Source organism: Peromyscus maniculatus, chromosome 21 (genome assembly GCF_049852395.1).
Source record: "Peromyscus maniculatus bairdii isolate BWxNUB_F1_BW_parent chromosome 21, HU_Pman_BW_mat_3.1, whole genome shotgun sequence".
NCBI classification, from domain to species: Eukaryota; Metazoa; Chordata; class Mammalia; order Rodentia; family Cricetidae; genus Peromyscus; species Peromyscus maniculatus.
Window position 1 is genome coordinate 15,786,692 of NC_134872.1, and position 17,514 is coordinate 15,804,205.

Below are 17,514 nucleotides of genomic sequence, written 5' to 3' on the forward strand. Positions count from 1 at the left end.
TAATGCCAGAGTTCCTTCACTTCAGATTTTGGACCTAAGTCTACCCATATATGAGAGGTTCCTGATTTGATGCTAGTTTATGTTTTTATAGCAAAGAAGGAGCCAAAGACCTGATGCAAGTCCAAGATATATGGGTGTGACATTTTCCTAGGTCTCAATATATCTTAGGAAAAAAGTATCCATATATATCTTCTCGGCAATCAGGATGAGATAATAGGTATTTTCTGAAATATAGTTTGTGATATTTAAGTTAGATCTGCATTGTTCATTATGACATATTCAGGTTAATACACAACAAAATTCAAAAAGGGTAACTAAATTCCCATTCTTTTGCAGCATGCATATGCCCAAGCATACATTGAAAATAATAATTTACAAAATAAATTAACATTCTACAGTTTGCTTATTATTCTCCATGATGTTTTCTGTGTAGACATGATCTGAAGATAAATACTGTTCTATAAGGTTAGCTTTAGAAAATAAGCATTGGACACACATCAAATGTTACTAGAACAGTAGAACTGACTTACTTGATTTCATAAATGATTTAACTGACATTGAATAGCAAAGACACTAAAAACACCCTTAAATAACAAACAAAACAGAGCATGTTCTCCAAATGCTATGCATTTCATACCAGCAATCTCTACAGACATCAAGAAATGCATTCCTAATTTTGAACATTCTTCCTGACAATGTCACGTCTGATTCTACATGAAGGAAAGTTATAGCTCTAAATATAGCAGGGAGCTCACTATCAGGAAGTTCTAGGAAGTGAAAAAGCAGTTCAATGTTATTTAAAAAGCCAAGCTTATATATAAAGGAGCTTTCATAATTGAACCAAGTCTTCCAGCTTTCTCTGTGATACAGAAAAGACCCTCAAGTCTATGTCATCATTCAGGAATTACAATAGCTTCTCATGGCTTTCACTAGCTGGTTTTCTTCTCTAACTTCCTAGCTTGATTAGAGACTGGGATAAAACTGGGAAACACTATCTCCTTTCAGGAAACGGGAAATGTAAGTTCCCATCACTTCCACTATAGACACTTTGATTAAATACCGAGGGCTAGTTCAATCCCAATGTATTTAAATGAGGGGCTAAGAATCCTCAGTCATATTTGCTTATGAGCTTACAGTGTGCTGTTTAGAATCCCGTGTCACCTCTTGAATGGTTGGATGAGACATTTATCTTGAAGATAACATCTTAAGAGTCACTTATGCAACAAAGTGATGCCTGTATGCCACCAAATGTCCTAGTCAACTGAGTGTTTATGGGTGACAACAACCTGCACATTAAACAGCTTGCTAGAAACCTGTCACTGCATTGTCTAAATGGAAATCTAGGTTGTTTCCCATTCTACTTAAACTCAACATGGAATTTTAGTGAAAATGAGTGACTTATTCCTATGTACTTCATGTCAGTTACAAAGGGAAGGTATTTCTGAATGCTAAAATGTATATTTTTAGACTCAAACAACGTTGGTGTTAGAGTTAGTATTTTGTATCATCTACATCTGATTCTACATAAGGAAATAAGATGGAATTGAGGTACAGGATAAATGGCTCCTAAAGACAAAGACAGCTTCACTGTGGACCACAGAGAAACAATGGGAAAAACAACAGCATAACTGGAAAATACATTGTTTGTATTCTTTAGAATGTAAGCCTTATCTTACAGTATGAAGGTTGGTAACTGAAAAACATATTCTTTGTATTCTTTAGAATGTGAGCCTCATCTTAAAGTATGAAGGTTGATTACTCACTTTGAGGTAGTCAACTTTCTGTTCTGTACTAAAACTCTCCATTAGAACTGCAAAGATTATCTCACTTGCTAACACACCTGAAGGTCTGAGTTCAGTCGCTATAACCCTATTGTGGAACGAGTTGTCTTATGATCTATATGAGTACACCTGCGCATGCAAGTACACACACACACACACACACACACACACACACACACACACGAAATATAAGAGAATAAAAGTCCTATTTAAAGGTCCTCTTTGTTTATACTTAAGTGACTTGGAAAAACCAAGAAATTATGTGCAGGAATCAGACCTGGGGTATTACTGACAAGGACTCCTATTTCTTCTCCTTTCCAACCTGTAAGTGCTTTACAAACCAGGAACCTTGAATAGGTCTCTAAAATTCTCACTCATAAGATCCTATTATTATTCTCCCCCAACTTCACCTACAAAGTATTATCTATACAGCTCATTACAGCAGAGAAGACATTCATTTACACAGGACAAATGTTAATTCAAGCTTTAATTCCACCTTCAATCCAGTCCTTCCTTGATCAGAATGGCATCCAACAAAACATGCTACATTCCCTCTTCCAATAAGAAGGAAGGAAAAAGTTTATAGAGTAATTTAAAGTCTTTGTTGTTATTGAAATCTTAAAATATCAAGTGTGTATAATTTAGTAGTCAGAAATTATAGATCACTGCCTCTCTCTGATGGAATTACCAAAAAAAGTGATTCTGATTTTCCTATAGTTCTCTGTAAAATAGAAACTGGGAAACATTGGGATCCATTATGTTTTGAGATTGTACAGGATTAAAACACATTCATTAATTTTATAGCTGTTCTTTATGCTTCATAGGGAAACATAAAAAGGTCTATTGGGTTGGTAGGGGTACTATGTGGTAGTGAGATACTGGACTGGGAAGGAATTCCTTCAGCTATTTTTAATGCATCAGCAGTAAAGCAGGACGCAGAACTGCTTTCGTTAGGCAGTTTCATCTTCTCAGTACTCCTATAACAAAAGTGACCTATAGTAAAATAGCTCAAAATACTCTTTCCTCTAAAGGAAATTTCCTCATAAAAACTCAATACAGTTTAACGACAGTATTACAGGGATCCCCATTTCAATAACCTTGAAATAATATTTTCATACTGATGTTAAAAGTTTAAAAATGTGTCTAGTTTGAGCATAGTCAACTTCAACATATAGATCTCACACATACCACAGGGTCTTTACTTATTTCCAAGAGCTATCTTGAGGGTGATTACATTGATTTTCCTCTAAGTTGACTTAACAAGTAGTAAAATGATCATTCTAATATGTTATTGTAAATCTAAGGTTATCCAGATAGAAAGACAACAGTATTCACTGTAAAGCCACATGATTAAAATGTTCACACTGTCCTACAGAAATGGCAAGTTATGCTTTTCAAAGTGCCATGAAATAACTTTCCATTTAACAGAAGCCCTCAAAGTTAATTTGGAACTGAAATTTTAACATTAGATATTAAACCATTCAACAAGTGGGCAGCAGATAATTTGTTATTTGAGGAGTTTATTGATACCAGGTAATTTCAATATTTTAATATAATCAGCTCAGCTATAATCAAAGGTAAAAACAAAGCTGAAAAAGATGGTTTGAATATGCAAATGACTGTATAATGGCAGTGGTTTTATGTAAATATTTAAAGGCAAGAACGAGAACAAGAAAGGTTGGTAAATTCGATATAAGCATTTAAAACATCTTCTATCAAAAGCTGAACTGAAGAAATCAAATCATGAAAAATATGAATAAAGAATAAAAATCAATTTCTATTCATAAATTTAGATGTGCTAATGAAAACTTGCCCTATTTCAAACATAAAGCTCATTTTTAAAAACACAATGTAAACAAACAGTATGATGAGAAGATGTGTTAGTAATGGCAAACAGGTAATTGTTGCAATAATCCCTACCAACAGAAAATCTTTCTGAGAAAGTAACTAAAGGGTGTGAAAATTTATCTAAGGATTGTTTTGGAAGCATTTTGGCACTCCTGTAAAGCTGACAACATATAGGTTTGGCACATCAAGATGTCACCAAGTCACTGATGACAGTCATAACGGGAGAGAGAGTAATTATTCTGCCCTAGCTTGTCAATGCCATGCAGAAAGTTGTTTTGTTCCTTCTAAATTTCCCACATTTTCAAAAAAGGCACTAAGCCCAAGTTTTATAACAATGATAAATTGACTCACATGTGTTCAAAGAAATACTATCTTTATTATTTTCAATCAAGATTTTTGTGGATATCACTCTGTATAAATAAAATGTTGATTGGCCAGTAGCCAGGCAGGAAGTATAGGCGGGACAAGCAGAGAAGAGATTTCTGGGAACAGGAAGGCTGAGTAAGAAAGACGCTGTGAGATGTTGCCAGACACTGCCTTGAAAAGTGAGATGTAGGGTACCGGTAAGCCATGAGCCATGTGGCAACTTATAGACTAATAGAAATGGGTTAATTTAAGATATAAGAACAGGTAGCAAGAAGCCTGAGCCATTAGGCCAAAAAGTTTAAATAATATAAGTGTCTGTGTGTTTATTTTATAAGTGGGCTGTTGGACTGCTGGGGCTTGGCGGGACCTGGAGAGAAAATACTTGCTACACAAGATCTCCTGTAACTAAAGCTGGCCATAGATCTATTGAATTTCTGATCCACCTCCCTCTAGAATGCTGGGATTATAACCATGTACCACCATGCCAAGCTTCATGTAGTGCTGAGGATCAAATCCAGGGCTCCCTGCAGCTGAACAAGTAGTCTATCATTGGAGTAGCATCTCCAGCCTGAGAAATATCAACTTTAAAGAGAATTATGCATATTAATAATAAAACACATTAGTGAGTCTAAATCAACTGATTAAAATTGAAACTAATATTGATAAAAGCACTGAGTAATAATGACTTGCCACAAAATGTTTCTAGTATATTTGTTAATGACCAAAACATTTCTTTTCTTAATAGAAATATAGAAAAAAATTGCAGGTTGTTAAAATGAACAAGAGTATTTTTTTAATGGTAGGGTCAAGAACATTTTCTTTATGCTTCAATTTCCCATGAATGTGATGTGTTGCACTGAAATTATAAAGGATAGATATTCTGAGTGACTTGGAAATGTAAAGCAAGAAGTAAGGCATGTTATAGCAGAATCCCACCTACCTGTCAGTTGAAGGGCAGGAAAATAATTGCCTTCAAGAATCTGGGAAGAAGCTAACCCATGATATGTGTTACTCAACTTCTGGTGACTTTTGGGACTGAGGTGAATAGACCTTTCTCAATACTGTGCTTGCTTGCATTAGGAAACAGAGATGGGAACAGAGATTATAGGCAACATAATGATATCTGGTTCCTGCATGCATATGGTGGTTAATTTTTTCATGTGAACTTGAGCATGATAAAGGGTGGTGTACAAGTTGGTAAAATACACTAAATTAAAATGGGGACTCAAGCCTGAAGAAGCCCTGAGCAGACAAAGCTTCTTATAGTGACCTCCTTATAGTGACCTCGGTCTTGCTGCATTTGTAAATACAAGCAAACTTATCCAGATGATGGCTGATAGTAACAGAAAATAGAATTGTGGTTCCACCCATTAGCAGCAACCTGTAAATATATAACAAGAGACTTCTCAATAGGACATACTGAGAACAACCATGAAATCATGCAACAAATCAGATACTTCTTCCTTTACATTACAGTTTGCATCCAGTTCCTTTCTCGTGCTCTTGGAACATTCTGCTTGGAGGTGCCCAGGTCTTGACTTGTCCTAGACTGGGTCTCACAGCTGACTTTCACCGGCCTTCAGTTTACACATTACAAATAATAAGAAATCCATAACTCCACAGAGCCCACAATAAACCCCCTCACGTGCAAATGTATGCCCATGTTTATCTAGACAACTGCAGCTGATACCATGGTGTTCTTCAAGGCAGAGCTGTGCTTGGAAATAAATGATTAATTTGAAAATAGGATTGAATATATATGTATATATATCAATCATGGAGATCCTTATCTAAGACATGTGTCCCTTTGGTTTTTTGCTCCTTATCAAGGCATTTTTGTTTTCTTAACATTATTTGGCATTACTCACTGAGTGTAGAGTAGAACAAATAGAATGTGTTTCTAAGTTCTGAAGTCAAAGAGTCTAACTATACCTCCTGTGGAGACTCACGCTACAGCACACTCATATTAATAACACATCTCTTTCAAGAAGCTGTACTCTTCATCACAATTACCACAAACAATGGGAAATGAATATGGCATGCATTATGTTCATGAACGTCTAGAAATGTGCTCATGTTTTTGCCATTGAAAACCATACACACAGGCACAATGCTGGATCAAAAACCAAGTGCAAGCAGATTCAGTCATAAGATATGCCAATGGCGAGAGACTAAGAACCCAGCACAGCTGCTGCCTTGCTAGGAAAAGGGTCCAGGCCATTGTATCCCCCCAAACCAGAACACACATGTCCAGTGAATTCTATTGGTTCTACAACATTTTCAAGTGAAATCACCTCACGACTCCCCAGTACTTTCCTTTAATTCTTTTCTTCCTAAACAACTGTCTGATGCTGCTCATTTAATTCAGGACAGCTCTGATTACATTACACCCTTCAGTTCATCATGGCCCTGGATAAGACATTCAGGCAGAAGTTCCAGGGCAGAAGACCTGACCCCAGAGAAACATTGCTCTCCCCTCCTAAAGAGATTTTAGAACTCAACCCGATTCTAGGAGTTTATTTTCCACTTAAAACTTTTAAGTTAATTTTACTCTAACTTTTTATCAATGCAATGCAACAATAAAGAAGCCTGAAGGACATTGTTTTGTTCTGAAAAACAAATGGAAGAAGACACGTGACTCTTGTAAATACAATTCTAATAAGATCAGAATAGAATGCAGAGTCCTCATGACAAGAAATACAATCATTTCTAATAGCTGAGGTTTCATTTCAGATAATGTTCAACAAGCATAATGATGTAAAGCAAATACATTTCCCAAAGAAGTCCAAGATGGTTTTATTCATTTCACCATTTATTGTACTTATTGTAGCTATTCAAGGCCCCAGAAACAATGAACACCCTCCATTTGCTAATGTGTTCCTTTCAATTTTAATTGAAGTAGATGTTCATTTGGAAAATTCAGCCAGGAATTTTTTTTTCTGTTTCCTTCTCCTGGGGTCTAAGGTAGGTGTGCTTGTTGCAGTGTTTTATTTGTGAGTCTGTGGAAGCTGGAATATTCCTGAAACAGCCCTAATTGCTGAAGCATATGAGCAATGCTATCTGTATTATTATTTATATATGTGCTGATGTACACATATGTCTATGAATCCTTGTCTATTCACATCCTACTGCCAACAACTCGTGTTTGTTTCATATTTTTCTCCCAAGCTCCCCAGAAAACAGTTGTCCACAATACTCAGAGTTAAACCCTGTGTGATACATTACCATACACATTCTACTTGAATTCTTTCCCAGAACTCTTAAAACACTTGCGAGTCACAGGCAGCGAAGAAAGGAGAGATCGAAGAGATAAATTTCAGAATACCCTTGGAGTCAGGAAGCCCAACTACCGGCCCTGTACCCTTAACTCATATCTATTAATGGCTGCGGCACAAAGAACAGAGCCCTACAGCAGCCCAATCTGATGAATGCCCACGAAGAGAAAAATGCCTAACGTGGTGACAAATAAACTGGAAAGAACTTTTGAACTTACAAAGCAGAAAGGAGTTCAGTGGAGTGTGGGGTTCCGTTAAAAATAAGAGTTTCCCTGTGCAAACCATCTGTCTACGGGCTCTGCGGGCACTCTGTCCACGCTGAATATCTACATCTCCTCTCCAGAAAGAGATAACACCTGCATCAGTGCACCCGCCATGACATGTCGATGTCTCAAAGCCACCCTGTTTGTGACTTCAATGGTAAAAACAGGGATTTCTGCTTTCGTGAAGAAACAGGACACCCAGGACTCACACAATTGGCTTCCAAAAACTGAAAACCTAGGCTTGCAAGGGAAAACATTTTTTTTCTTTAACCATAATACATATGAAAGCATTATCAGAACTGAAAATTCCTACTGGCAAAAGGCCATCACCTACTGGGAGAGCTGACTTTGCCAAAGTTGACCCAAACTCTTGAAATTGTTTGATGCCGATTATTTGAAATCCCACTGTGAACCTTTGCTATATGGGAGGCAAATGTGGTTCCTCACTTCTTGATGTGACTCTCTTCTTGACAAGGAAACTTTGGACAAAGATTATCAATTTCCCTGAACTTGTGATTCTTACCTTGAAAGTGGTGAGGTAAAAATGCTTCAGGGTGGTGGATACTTATATACATATACCTTTGAGGTCTAGGTCTTTAGTTTAAATGTAAAAAATGTTGTATATCAGAGCTGGAGAGATGGCTCAGCAGGTAAGAGTGCTCACTATTCTTGCAGAGGACGTGAGTTCAGTTTCCTGTACCCACTTAATACTCAAGAGAAGCTCAGAATTAACTCCCTGTAATACTAGATCCAGGGGAAACAGTGCCCTCTTCTGGCCTCCATCAGCACTGCACTCACATTCACATAAGCCCACAAAGATACACATACAAACACCAAATTAAAAATAAAACAAATCCTTATAAAGTAATATTTGCTTTTAGATTAAAATCTTCTAAGACGCATCTCTGACTCTTCATCATTCAGGAAATCACACGTTTCTAGAAGAAGAATGGTATCAAACCTGGTGGCCACATGTAATATTTGTTTTAAATGCAAAATTACTACAATTTAAATCTAAAAGTCATAAAAGTAGTTTTCAATGTGAAACTTCTTATACATCATTGAATTATAAAATTGCCTCAAAAAGCTGGCTTCTTTTTGTAAGTCAGACCTCCTAACTCAGCAGTATTTTCTCACTTGGAATGTGGTTAGGGGCTATTGTCTCCCTGATCATCTCCCTATTTTTAATATTATATATGCATTACCTAAGCACATGGCCTCATGGGTCACATGAATCCCTCACTTTTTAATCAAATACAACTTAAATTTTGTAAATATGATGTTTGTGATGGGCTTTTGATTCCCCAATATACACCAGATGTGACCACTATGTCACAGCCCACAAGTGCTTTAAATACCAATGGCAACATGTCCCTGGAGTTAAGCATACACCATATTTAATGCAGCACAAAACTCTGTGCCTGACAAAATTGTTTGCATTCTTTAAATATTACTACATGGGTTTTCAGCAAGTTTGTCCATAGAAGAATAATTTTATATATTTGATTGTAAAGATATAGCCTCAGATGATGTTGCTTCGCAAAGTAAGGTTAGAAAAAGATAAATCTATGGAAGCTTTAAAAAAAAGTCCCTTATTCCATAGCAGTGAAAAGAAATAAAGAAGCTATCAACTTGAGAGTAGTGGGGGCATGGGAAGGGTTCGAGGGAGAATAACTGGGGCTGGGTGTGTTGGAGAGGGGAAAGGAGGAGGAAAGCTTTTGAAATTCTATTTCAATTAAAAATATATTAAAGGATAAAATACAAAAAGTATGACATTATTTTAGTTATATGGTTGGCCAATTACAGGCATTTTGCTAAGAGGTGGCCAAGGAAAAGTACTTCTTAGAAGATAAATATATTTCTATTTTAAGTTTTATAGTGACAGGTGATAATGGAAAAGGTCACTTTTCACCTGGAATCGATTTTTTAGTTACTAATACATAAAAACATATTTTTTTTTTCAAACTGGCAAACAAAGCTCAAGGAAAATATCAAGCAACTTCCCAACTCTCAAAGAAAATATGGACTGAACCCAGACACCTGACTTCCTGCTGCATGGAGGGCTCAAGACTTGCTACAATGATGTCTTTCTAGTCTGACCCCATTGGAAACCCAAATAGTCTGTAAGAAAATAAAAACAAAGGATTGGCATACAACCTACTCACACGGTCTACTGTCTGGATATCATCAATATTAATGTTCTACTCTTCTTGCTCAAATCTGTTTTCACAGATGTCCTTGCCTCCTGTTTTAACCTTAAGGCTTTGGATGATCTCGGGTCCTCTAGGGATGGGATGTGAAATCCATAGATGTCTAAAAGACTCAACATCTGGCCTTATGTGCAAGTAACTTGTTGTCTGTGATGTGTTGGTAATGGTTTTATGTAAGTACCTGAGTACAACTGGTACAAGCTAAGATTTATCTTTTCCTAGTGGGTCTTTTTTTTTTTTAAGTGCAAAGCAAGCCTGTCAAGGAATCTGATATCTTATTAGTTTTAATAGATACATATAATTTTGAGGTAGAATGTATGAACTCAATGTAAACACAGGGGGGGTATGTTTGAGGAGTCATTTTAAGAATCTAAGAGAGAAAGGAAATTGCACACATTAGTATCATTGATTGAGAAATGGGTATTTCTCATTGATGCAAAATCATCTTCAGAAATTTCCTCTTTGGGCCCAGAGAGATGTTTCAGCAGTTGAAAGCACTTGTTGCTCTTTCAGAGGACCTGAGTTCAGTTCCCAGCACCCACTTTGGGCAGCTCACAACTATTTGTAACTCCAGCTCCAGAAGGACCCTATTCCTTCTTTTAACCTCCTCAGACATGTGACAGTCCCTCCCTCCCCCCCTCTCTCTGTCCCTCCCTCCCTTCCCCCCCATATATAAGTATAATCATAAGTATGAGAAGACAAATCACATCTTCTAATTAGAACAAGAAAGGACTGACCTGATAAAGAGTCCTGATTTCATCTTCTCAAAGATGAAGTCTTTAAAAAAACAAACAAACAAAACCCTTGCCAGTAGTGAACAATGAGATGCTTTATCTAATACTTATTAGTTTTAGATGAGAGAAAACTCCAGTGTTGCCATTGGCTTGACTTCAGCTGAAGAGGTTTCAGCATGGACCTTTTCAGAACAGTAGGCATCACAATGGTGCCACCATGTGGCTATTCTCTCTCACCCCATGGGTGGGGAGGAAGGAGTCTATAGATACCCCAAACACAAGCTCATTTATATTGTTTGCATGGAGGGGACCCTGTTGGTGATCAGGGCTATGTCTGTTTACCCAAACAATTTTCCTAAAGGAGGAGTGCTGGCTGCTGTGAATCCCATCTTCTTAGCACTCATCACACCTGTTAATTCTAGGAAAAAGCAGTCCTCCTTTCTGCTTAGACTGCCTTGCTAGGATTCAGCTAGTTCCTCCCATGATTTCCTTCACAGAGTTCCTTAGAGCACCACCTACCACATATCTAAAGAGGTCTCTGGAGGTTCAAGAGAACACAAACACAAAACTCAGAAATAAGCTTATAAGCTTGTCATCCTGAGAAGCCACCTTTCATGAGAGCATGTCAGCTACATTCAAAAAGTAAATTCTAGATGCACATAGATTAAAAGAGTAGCCAACCAAGCCTTAGAGCATGTGACACTCTGGGAAAGGCCAATTGAGTCAAGTGGCATATATATCTACATGTGTTTGCATGTGCCTGTGTATGCGTGTGAATGCACACACACGCACACAGTTCCTATTTCCAGATGTACTGCTGTGTCGTTACTAGGTAACTTCTTCTGTGGTAGGAATCTACAAATGCTTACAACTGACAAAATGTGTATTCTACAAAAGGAGTATTGGATAAGCAGGCAACATAAGCAACAAACTTTGACCTTGCCCAGCCGATGCTCACCACACAGAATGCCATGATATAAGGCGACCAATGTCCTTTGGATGGACACTGGAAGGTCTGATGAGTTTCATGAAAATACCAGCACAGAGCAAAGAAATGTCAGTGTGTCCAGTTACCCTTAAAACATCCTCCTTACTTTCACAGTGCCTTCCTGAAGCTTTGTTATTGATGAAAGACATATTCCTAGACCAAAAAAAAAAAAACTGATTGTTGGCATTTTTAATACATATAATGTTGGTTTATGTATTGTTATAGAAGTTACATCAACTGGTTTTCACCATTAAGAAAATATGTAAATAATCTATCAATTTTTAAAGTACTTAAAAAAATGTATTCTTCCCCAGTAAGATGCACTTCACAATCATTACTTCCAGGTGTTATATAATCATGCTCATCCATATATTGACCAAATTGTCATCTAGTCAGACTCCTTAGTACATTTATAAAGTTATCATCATCGGTATTTTGATCAAGTTGTCATGTATCCAGACTCATCAATACACTCATATTTTAAAAAATATATCATGAGCTGAAGCATGTTACAAATGACACATTAGCACTGGAGAATAGTCACCTCCCCAGAGGACAGACAGAAGACTCCACTGTGTGGATGAGGGAAGACAAAGTAAATTCAAGGAGATAAGAATGTTCTAGAAACGCACCTACTGACCTTCCCTCATGGAAAGCTGGTCCATCAGCAAAGTACTAAGCCTGTACTGGTCACAGGATGTCTCTTGAATTAGGACATCAGAGTCACCCAAGGGACTAAACCGGGACCAGTGAACCAGAAATTTCTGAACCTCTGTTAGGGCCCAGCTGTCCTTCAGCTTCGGGAATAAACATTAAAAAAAAAAATATTACACTTGAGTTTATTCTTGAGAATAAATCATTCATTTGTAAACTGATGGCCGCACAGGAGAGTTTGTTTTCCTGGGAGGTTCAACTATTTTTTGAAGTTATGGATCTGCCCTGAGATACATCTCCTCACAGAGATCTCACATAAGGCTGACTCCTGCTGAGGATCACTCACACTTTGCACACACGTGTGAGCGCATACAGGCTCACACTTACACCTTTCCTAATTGGTGTTCAATTGCCTTCTCTTTACAGGCTCAATTTGCCCTAGGCATAGTTCGTGTTTCTTTCTGACTTAGCATGACTTCCTGTGAATTCTACTCTTCTTTCTCGGTGGACCACACTGACCCTCTTATGTAGCTCAGAAGGCTGTCTTCTCTACTCAGTATCTGGAAAGGGACTCCACATCTCCACAAAATGCACTGCCCACGTTATTATTAACTTACTCAAGAAACTCCTCACTCTGGGCTGCCTTGTGAGGAAGAACACATGAGCAGAAGGCACTGACTGAGAAGCCACAAGGGAGGGGAGTAAATGAAAACAAATGGGGGTAGAGAAGCGGGGAAGAGAAGGAGCAGAGAGAGGCAGAGGGGGAGGGTGGAGCATCCAGGGAAGGGAGCTCAGTGGGTGGAGGAGAAAGGTTCAAAGGCCACATCTTGGACCTCCCGCCTCTCTGCCTTGCAGGGCATCTTGGAATTGACACCACACACGTGAGGAAGTGGATAAACCCATCCAACATTATTCTATTACCACAAATGAGATTGGAAATGAAATGTAACAGCAGTCTCTCTGTGGAGCCAAGCATTGCAAGCCTGGAATACTAACTAGTTCATTTATTTCAGTGATTACCATATGTAGTTCCGAAAGCACCAAGCCCTGGTTTTCCACAAGCCACCTTCTGAAAGTTAACTCTATCTTTCCATCCACAGTCTCTCCGCCTGAGTAATTTTGGAAACGTTGACTTTTAAATGCCTCCCCCCTCCCCCCCCACACACACCGACCACTGTTAAAAATATCATTTCCCAAAATGCAGCAGTCATTTTGATCATTTGGGGCCACTCATGTTTTTGGCTACTATAGTCCAGCTCAGTTTCACACTCTTGATGAACTTCTACCATGTATGTCTAGTCTCTTCTTACCACAAAATTATCTAGAGTGGTCTTACCACTTACCACTCTTAACTGAAAAGTCCGATATTTTAAACTAAAATAATAATTAAAAAAAAAACTTCCAAGTCTGGAAATAGCAAAGGTTATCATTGTGCCTGCACTCTGCACATTACAGAAGTGTGTGTGTGTGTGTGTGTGTGTGTGTGTGTGTGTGTGTGTGTGAGAGAGAGAGAGAGAGAGAGAGAGAGAGAGAGAGAGAGAGAGAATATGAATGAATATGAACACACTATGTCCTTTATCCTACCCTTCTAAAAAGCCGCATCTTCCTACTGCCTGCCAACATGGAAACCTCAAGCCTCAATTGATTTCATCTGGACGTTAAGAAAACTTGCTACCGGGAAACTTTTGGGGGAGAAGGAAGGGGATGCGGAGCTGTGCTAGCAGTTGTAGATGACAGTGACATTTATTTCCCATAATTCTTGCCCACAGGAAACACATCCTTTAATAAACTACATCAGATCAAGTTAGACATCACCAAAAATCTCAAGGTATCAACTTCTCTGGGAAGCTCAAGGTCCGCAGCTCAGGGCTGCTGAAGGAGCTAGCCCTGGGCATTCCGGTGGGCAGTGGAGGTCGCGCCCAGCCAAGTCTTGGGTCCCCTGGGTTCCCAAGAGAAGGGGTGCGCAGAGAGAGGAGGGTGAGGACCAGGTTGCAGGAAACACAGACGCCGGTTTTTCTTTAATTCTGAGCTGGGCCTGAGAGTCGGGATCCCAACCCCTTGCCTACCTTCAGGCTCTGGCGAGCACCGCGGCGTCCTCCCTTGGTGCCTCCGCAGCCACAGCTGCACTGATCCCTGCCGCGGAGCCCAGGTCCCGCAGAGCGCGCCTGCCCCGCGCTGCGCTCTCCACTAGTTCCCAATTGAGAAGCAATCAGCAAGGTGATTAACATCCACTGTGCGGGCACCGGCGTCCCTGAACCTTGTAGCTCCTCTTCTTGCGCTCACCCAGCTCTGTCGCGCCCCAAAGGGTCACCCGGGGAGTCCCCGGCCACAGCTCCTTCCCTGTGCTCGCCACGACCACGCCGCCGGTGCCGCGCCTCTCACCCGAGCGCCCGGCGATCCGCTCACCCGCAGGCCCGGGGAGACCGCGCGGGAAGGATCGATCCAAACGGCGGATTCCCGAGAAAGGCAGAGAAACTTTGATGCTGCCGCTGCACACGCTGCGGGAGAGGAAACCAAACAAGTTGCAGGTGCGGATTCACAGAGGCGCCTTTCCGGGCTGGGAGAAAAATCGCCAGGCACCTGAGCTCGGGAGATGGCTCTGTGCTCTACCGGCGACCGCGGGCGCACCTCACGGTCCTTGGTATGCGTGTGCAGGGGAAGGCGCGGGGACGCCTAAGGTTCACTGCCAGGCGAGAGTGACCAACGCAACTCCCGCTGCCTAGGATGCTGGGACACAGCGCTGATCCGACCCAGTCCCTACGCAGTGGCCGGCCACAGTGGCGTCCGAGCTGTCGCCTGCGGGAGCGGAGCGGCTTTCTCCCTCCCCGCAAAGTGACAGCTCCAAAGTCGAGTCTCTCCTGCGCAGCGACCCACTCCTTTAAAGGCCCGAGAGGACGTCAGAGGCTGCCGGGCCCGCGGGGCGAGCGCCAGGTCTCCCCGCCCCACCGGTTGCAGCGCTCGCTCGGCCGAGTCTGCCGCCAGGGCCACGGAGAGCTCCGGGTGGAGGTGGGGGTGGGAGCGCGGATGGATGGCGCACGGGGTCCGAGTCCCCCGGGGTCCTGCAGGGCGGCACCGTGCGTGGTGCGCTGGTGGAGCAGAGGGGGCTCTGGCCACTCTGCGCGCGCGCCCGCTGACTGGGTCGCCCAGGCGCTCAACACCTGGTTCTGGGAAAGCACACTTTTCTGGTTTGCTCTTGAGTCATCACTGATTCATTTGGCCGAGCTCAAACCCACCGAGACATCCTTTTAGCTACAAAAATGATTTAGACTGTCCGGTCTTGAAATCTCTGTGAAGATTACATCCTAACTTCCCCGCAGCCCCCACTGCCCACTTCCCAACCCAGGGACAGTGAGTGGAAAATGCCCACGTGTTCAAAGGTCCCACACGCATCCAGCGGCCCAGACCCATGACCCCTTTACTTTCTGACACTCATTAATGACTTAAGAGCTTTTGCAGGGGGGAGTAGTATTCCTTAAAAAGAAAGAAAGAAAAGGGGGGGGGGACAGCTTGCGTTAAGTGACGTATTCCAAGGTTTCCGTAGCAATTTCCAAGTTGGCTGTGAGGAATGAAAGTACCTCTACATGTGTGTAAAATGAGTCCGTTTCGCACTGATTTTACGTTTTCAAGCACCGTGACGTGATATTTTAAAGATACAGAGTCAGATTAAGCAGAGATTGGATATATAACTGGGAAGGCAAAAGAAGATAATAGGAAAAAAAACTCCCATTTCTACCGCGTTTTCTCAGTCTGTTTTAGGAAAAGGCAAGATGGTCAGAGCTCCATCCTTAAGGTCTGCGTCCTTTCCTGCGTCCCTGCGGGACTCCTAATATTAAGCTGAGAATGCTGAAAATCGCCAGATCTCAACACTAGAGGAACCTGAGGGGCGAAAGCCGGGCACTACTGGATTTTCTCCTCTGTGGGCTCCCTTCTTTGTATTCACTTGAAGCCTTTTAAAGCGACATCACGACAAATTCCTCCAGACAACCGGCTCCTTTTTTATTCCACCTGTACTGTCCAGCATGTCTCCCTCTAGCGGCCATCTCCGGAAAAACAGCCACTATGGGAGCTCTAGCTCCGCCTCAACCCTTATGCCCACCCCATCCACCCACCCACCCCCACCCTCCTTTTCTGGTCCTCTTTCTTTCTCTACCCTCTTCCCCTTCCTCCCTCCCTATCTAGCCTGCACCGCCCCGGTCCCTCTACTTCCTCTCCTGTCTTCCCCTGGAGGACCTGGAGTTTCCCCCTACTTTGGCCCTGACCATGAGGGATCTGTTCAGACTCAGTGGAACGGGGGACTTAGGAAACACAGTGTTTTTGCTCTTGGTGGTGAACACTCCCGGAAAGATTTGGAGAGGAAGGAAAAGACCTTAAATATTTTCTAGAATCCATATACTGACACCCGTAAAGAGGCCAGGTTTGGTTGGTGCATGCAGGTCATGCCAGTCCTGGGGTGGCTGAGGCGAGAAGGATCCGGAGTGAGTCTCAGGTCAGTTTGGGCCACACAGCGGGGATCCCAACTTAAACAAGTGGAACGGCACACAAAGCATATCAACCCGGGAGATCAACTTTAGTACTTATTTTAACAGTTTGATGTGAGGCTAGCTGAATCGAGAAGTCTAGAGCAGTGTTCCTTTGGCTCGCTGAAACAGAAGTTCCTGCTTGAAGGGAGAGCAGCGAAGAGGAAGGATGAAGCCCTGGATTCTGCATTCTGGCCTCTGTTCATCTGCCTCCATCCCCATGTCAGACGCTTAGGGTGGCAACCTATCGAGCCACGACTGTGAAAGAAGCTACTTGGTTTACCATCGCCTCAGTTTGGACCAGGACCTGGGTGGACGTGGAGTCTAAATCACTCAAGCAGAACTTGAGCTGGCACCAGTCTGTGATGTGCCTTGTTCCTTAGAGCCACTTGGATAGCGACTAGGAGGCGGGGGCAATGCCTGCTTCATCCCAATCATTAGGGAGGAGGCGGGGCAGTGTCTGCTTTATCCCAATCAGTCTTCAGGCCACAGGAAAGAAGTTGGTGATGCCAACCTCTAGAGGACGAGGTGCTCCCAGCCTGTAGGTCGCAGGGAGAAGAAACTCCCCCAAAGTGGCAGCACCAGAGCCGCCGCTCGCCACACCCCTCCTAGACGCCTGTGTGAGGAGCGGAGCTGCTGATCGGTTCCATTAGAGGAAGTGTGCTCCAAATGATTCAGTTGCTAGTGGGAAGTGTTCTAGCTCCAAGGCCGGTCGCCCCTCCTGGCTCCATGTAGCCCCCAGATACCTGTCTCTGCACATCTGTTTGGACCCACCCAGGCCTTTTGCCCCTGCTGTACACGCCCCACACCGTGGCTGTCTGCGTCACCAGTGCGCAGACGCAGATGCCAATGAGCATCTGAGCGCAAAGGTCCGGTCT

General features: G+C 41.9%; 1 protein-coding gene across 2 annotated transcripts in view; it reads right to left on the bottom strand.

Moving 5' to 3' along the window:
• The window catches only part of Pcdh15 (protocadherin related 15), a 1,435,956-nt gene extending 1,420,701 nt beyond the window's left edge, over positions 1-15,255 (bottom strand). For both annotated transcript variants that reach the window (XM_042266444.2, XM_076556998.1), the window contains exon 1: positions 14,186-15,255. The gene's annotated coding sequence lies outside the window, so the exon portion shown is untranslated. The remainder of the gene's footprint in view (positions 1-14,185) is intronic.
• Between the last annotated feature and the right edge of the window lie 2,259 nt (positions 15,256-17,514).